Below are 5,748 nucleotides of genomic sequence, written 5' to 3'. Positions count from 1 at the left end.
AGTTGGCTAGAAAATAGGTGAGGGTGGTCTTTGAGCAAATCTTCCTCTCGCTCCCAGGTGGCTTCATCCTCCGTGTGGTGGCTCCACTGAACTTTGCAAAACTTGATAACCTTGCTGCGAGTAACTTGGCTGGCAAACTCGAGAATCTTAACTGGTTTCTCCTCGTAGGTCAAATCGTTATCCAACTGAATAGTTTCCAATGGCACTGTGTCTCTCAACGGTATGTGAGCCATCTCTGCGTGACATTTCTTTAACTGAGAAACGTGGAACACATCATGTACTCCTGACAATCCTTCGGGCAATTCCAACTTGTAGGCCACTTCTCCCATACGCTCCAAAACTCGATATGGTCCTACAAATCGTGGCGCTAACTTCCCTTTTACTCCAAAACGCTTTGTTCCTCAGAGTGGAGATACTCGAAGATAAGCTCTATCTCCAACTTCGTAAACTGTCTCCTTGCGTTTCGAATCTGCATAACTTTTCTGTCTGGACTGGGCTACCTTGAGCCTATCGCGAATCAGCTTCACCTTCTGTTCAGACTCTTTAATCAAGTCAGGACCAAACAACTGGCGGTCTCCAACTTCGTCCCATGACAACGGTGTCCTGCACCTCCTTCCGTACAAGGCTTCGAAAGGGGCCATCTTTAAACTGGTTTGGTAACTGTTGTTATAAGAGAACTCTGCATATGGCAAATTATCGTCCCAACTAGATCCGTAATCTAGTGCACAAGCTCTCAGAATATCCTCCAAAATCTGATTGACTCTCTCGGTCTGTCCATCTGTCTGTGGATGAAAAGCTGTACTGAATTCTAGCCTGGTTCCCAAAGTTTCGTGCAACTGCTTCCAGAACTTTGAGGTAAACTGGGTTCCTCTATCAGATACGATACTCCTCGGAACTCCATGCAGACATACTATTCTGGTCATGTATATCTTTGCCAACTTAGCACTGGTGTAAGTGGTCTTTACTGGGATGAAATGAGCTACTTTCGTCAATCGATCAACTACAACCCAAATTGAGTCATAGCCTGAATGAGTCCTGGGCAAACCCATGATAAAATCCATGCCTAGCTTATCCCACTTCCATTCGGGTATCGGCAATGGTTGTAACAATCCTGCTGGCTTCTGATGCTCTGCCTTTACTCTCTAGCATACATCACAAACTGCTACATACTCCGCTATATCCTTCTTCATTCCGTTCCACCAGAAAATATCCTTCAAATCCAAATACATCTTGGTATTTCCTGGGTGAATCGAATACGGTGAATCGTGTGCCTCTTGCAAAATGAACTTCTTGATCTCCGGGTTATTGGGCACATAAACACAGTCTTCAAACCATAGGGTATAGTGCTCATCCTCACGAAATCCTTTAGCTTTTCCTTTGCTCAGTTTCTCCTTTATAGCGGCAATCTCTTTGTCAGTCTTCTGGGCTCCCCTGATTTTATCCATCAAAGTTGACTGAATCTCCAATGCTGCTACATAGCCTCTCGGAACTATTTCCAAACATAGTTCACGAAGATTTTCTACTAACTCCTTGGGTATTTCTCCCGTCATTAACGTATTGACATGGCTCTTACGGCTTAATGCGTCAGCTACTACATTAGCCTTTCTAGGATGATAATGTAATTTCATATCATAATCTTTGATAAGCTCCAACCATCTCCTGTGTCTGAGATTCAACTCCTTCTGTGTGAAAATGTACTTCAAACTCTTATGATCCGTGTACACCTCACAATGGTTTCCAATGAGGAAATGTCTCCATGTTTTCAAAGCATGCACTACGGCTGCTAACTGCAAATCATGCGTAGCATAATTCAACTCATGGGGCTTCAGTTATCTTGAGGCATATGAAACAACTCTCCCTTCCTGCATAAGCACTGCTCCAAGTCCTCGACATGAAGGATCGCAGTACACCTCATAATCTTTGGTCTGGTCTGGAAAAATCAACACTGGTGAGGTAACCAAGCGTTTCTTCAACTTCTGAAAACTAGCCTCACACTCCTCTGTCCATATGAACTTGGTATCTTTCTTTAACAACTCAGTCATAGGCTTCGCAATCTTTGAGAAATTCTCAATAAATCTCTGGTAGTATCCTGCGAGTCCAAGAAAACTCCGGATCTCTCCAACTGTTGTTGGGGCTTCCCACTTGGTCACGGTTTCAACTTTAGCGGGATCTACTGCTATACCTTCTCTGGACATAACGTGTCCCAGGAATCCTACTTCTTTCAACCAAAACTCACATTTGCTGAACTTGGCATATAATTGGTGTTCTCTGAGCTTTCCAAGTACCAAACGCAAATGCTCCTTATGCTCCTCTTCATTCTTCGAATAAACCAGGATATCATCAATGAACACTACGACGAACTTATCCAAAGACTCCATAAACACTTTGTTCATCATGTTCATAAAGTAGGCAGGCGCGTTAGTCAAACCAAATGACATAACGGTATACTCATACAGCCCATACCTCGTGGTAAAAGCCGTCTTCAGAATATCCTGTTCTCGAATCTTCAACTGGTGGTATCCTGATCGCAGATTGATCTTGGAAAATACCTTAGCTCCTTGCAATCGATCAAACAGATCGTTGATCATTGGTAGTGGGTACTTGTTCTTGATCGTTACTTCGTTCAATCCTCGATAATCAACAACCATCCTTAACGATCCATCCTTTTTCTCCACTAGAAGTACTGGCGATCCCCAAGGTGAAGAACTTGGGCGAATGTGTCCCTTATCCAGTAACTCCTTAATCTGCTTCTTAATTTCCACCAAATCCTTTGCTGGCATCCTATAAGGTCTCTTTGATATTGGCCCAGTGCCGGGCAATAGCTCAATCAAGAACTCAATATCTCTATCCGGTGGCATGCCTGGCAACTCTTCTGGAAATACATCAGGGAAATCCCTTACCACTGGTACTTCCTCCTGCACAACTCCTGTTAGGAAATTTACTTGGGTCCTCTTTGGCACATGCCGGGATACATACTTGATCCTTCTCCCTTCTGGTGTGATAAGCAAAATTGACTTACTAGCACATTAAATATTCCCTTCATACTTTGATAACCAATCCATGCCTAATATCACATCCAATCCTTGAGATTCCAATACTATTAGGTCTGAGGGAAAAACATAGTTACCAATCCTTAATGGTAACCGATCACACCATAGACTAGCCACATACTCTGCTCCGGGCGAGGTTACTAACATGGGTGACCTAAGGGCTTGGGTTGGTAGGTTATACTTATCCACAAATCCCCTTGAGATGTATGAATGCGATGCACCAGTATCAAAAAGAACGAGTGCAGTAAATGACTTAACCAAAAACTTACCTATTACTGCATCGGGCTGAGCTTCAACCTCCTCCACGCTAACGTGGTTCACCTGTCCCCTGTTGAAAGGGTTCGGCTTCTTCCCAGAACTTCCATTGCCATTTTGGCCTTCAGGACATTCATTGGCATAATGTCCAGTCTTCGAACACTTATAGCAAGTGACTTGGCTCAAGTCCTTCTTGGCTGGGGTTGAGGGGTTGGTGCGGTTCTGGCCGTTGCTTCCTCCATTGCCATTACCATTCTTGGTTCCATTGTGATTGTGCGAGCTACCTCCTCCATGGGTAGGCTGAAAATGTCCTCCCGGTCTAGGGGTAAAACGTGGCTTCTACTGAGCTCCTGAATTGTACTTTCCTTGTCCATACTTCCTCTTGCGATTCTCAATTTGATGCTGCTTCCCTTCAATCATAAGAGCATGATCTACCAACTCCTGGTAGTTATTGAAGGTGGCTACCATCAATTGCATGCTCAACTCATCATTCAGTCCTTCCAGAAACTTCTCTTGCTTAGCTGCGTCCGTAGCGACGTCATCTGGGGCATAACGTGCTAACTTACTAAATTCCTCCACATACTGGCCAACTGTCCTTCCTCCTTGGCGCAAGTTGCGAAACTCACGCTTCTTCATGGCCATAGCTCCTACTGAAACATGGGCAGTACGGAAAGCCTGCTGAAACTGGTCCCATGTGACATTGTCTACTAGGAAAGTGGCTGTGAAATTCTCCCACCATGATGTTGCGGGTCCTTCTAACTGATGTGCGGCAAACTTCACCTTCTCCGCATCTGTGCATCCTGCTGTGGTCAACTCCCTAGCTGTCTTGCGGAGCCAATCATCTACTACTATCGGCTCGGTGCTACTGGAAAACATCAGCAGATTTAGCCTAAGAAAACGGACTAAGTGGTCAACAGGTGGTGGTGGTGGTGGGTTGTTGTTGTTGTTCCCCTGATTCTGATTCTGGACTAGCAACTGCATCAATGTGTTCTGCTGCTGGATCAACTGGGTGAGCTCCGGTGGGAAAGCAAAACCGGGGTCACGTCTCGGAGGCATCTGAGGGTTTAGAAAAGATGAGATATAAGAATAGAGAGGGTCTAAAGAGAAAACACTACCCATATGCACATGAGGCAAAAGCAAACAATTCACTTCAATCAATCAAACAAAGGCATACAATCGATCTAACTATCGCAAAAGTGCTCGGGCTACTATATTTACATGGTGGACTACTACTACTGATGAGTGGTCTATTAGAAATATTCTACGGTCGTTGACTCCATAATATCTGCTCCTGCTTCATCAACATAGTCATCATCGCTACTATCTGCTTCCGAGTCGGTGCCGTCGATGATGATGTAGTCTTCCGGGCTGATCTCATTGGGTTCTTCGTCTTCATCTACGGGTGTCGGGCCTCCCATAAATATTCCAATCTTCTTCATCAGGTCGTCATTCTTCTCCACCAATACTTCAATTTCCTCTTCATAATCTTCACGTGTAGCCTTGAGTTCTTCCTCCGGTTCCTTGATTCTAGTCCTAGCCTTCTTCAGATCTATCATGTCGGCGCACATCTGGTTCTCCTGTCGTCGAATGTGCAGGTTTACTCCTGGATAAAAGCTGCAATTGATCTATCCTTCCTGGTGCTGATCATCTCCTAGTATTCGTCTCGGCGCCCACAAATCTGGTAGATAGTATCCTTGAGATCCTTGCGGTAGACTTCTCCAATGCGTCCCATGGCGATGTGAGCTGCCATGCTCTTTCCTAGACTCCAAGTTGGTGCATCAAAAGAAAACCATATGGGCTCTGTGACTGGCATGAAAGTTCTTCCTGGAACTTGAACTTGAATCATCCAGCGCTCTTCTTCAGGTAAAGTGGCATTGTAGGTTCCCGTGAAGCTTGGTACTCCTATGTTCAGGTATCTAGTGACTTCCTTCAAGTGACGTCCAAAGGGTGTATCTTCATCCGGTTGTGTGAACTTGTTCCTTGCATCCGCCATCCTAAAGAGTAGAAAAGTTGAGAAGTCAGAAGAGAAGAGAGTGATCTAGGTCTGTAGCTTAGTGGTCGTGTCCTATAGTCAGCGTGTGCTCTGATACCATCTCTGTAGCGACCAGACCTCAAACAGTCTGATCTCTGTGCTCCGGTGTCAACCCTGGATCAGTAATGCTGACACCACACAGTACTCGGTGGATTTATAGCAGAGTAGCAATCACACACTTATTACATCGAGTGTCTCAAAAGAGAACTTATTACAATAAATATGGCTTAAGGCCATCTAATAACGATAACAGCGGAAGGCTTGGAATATAAGTGAGTCCATCAACTCCAACGGCATCACTGAGTATAGAAGCACGACCTAAAACTCCTTAATCGTCGTCTGAAAAGTCTGCAACATTAATGTTGCAGCCCGAAACGGGTCAGCACATGGAATATGCTGGCAAGGTAACAC

The sequence above is a fragment of the Triticum urartu genome, chromosome 3A (genome assembly GCF_056163025.1).
Source record: "Triticum urartu cultivar PI428250 chromosome 3A, HENAU_Tu73, whole genome shotgun sequence".
Taxonomy (NCBI): domain Eukaryota; kingdom Viridiplantae; phylum Streptophyta; class Magnoliopsida; order Poales; family Poaceae; genus Triticum; species Triticum urartu.
The sequence above is the reverse complement of the archived record's forward strand: the minus strand, read 5'-3'. Positions refer to the sequence as shown.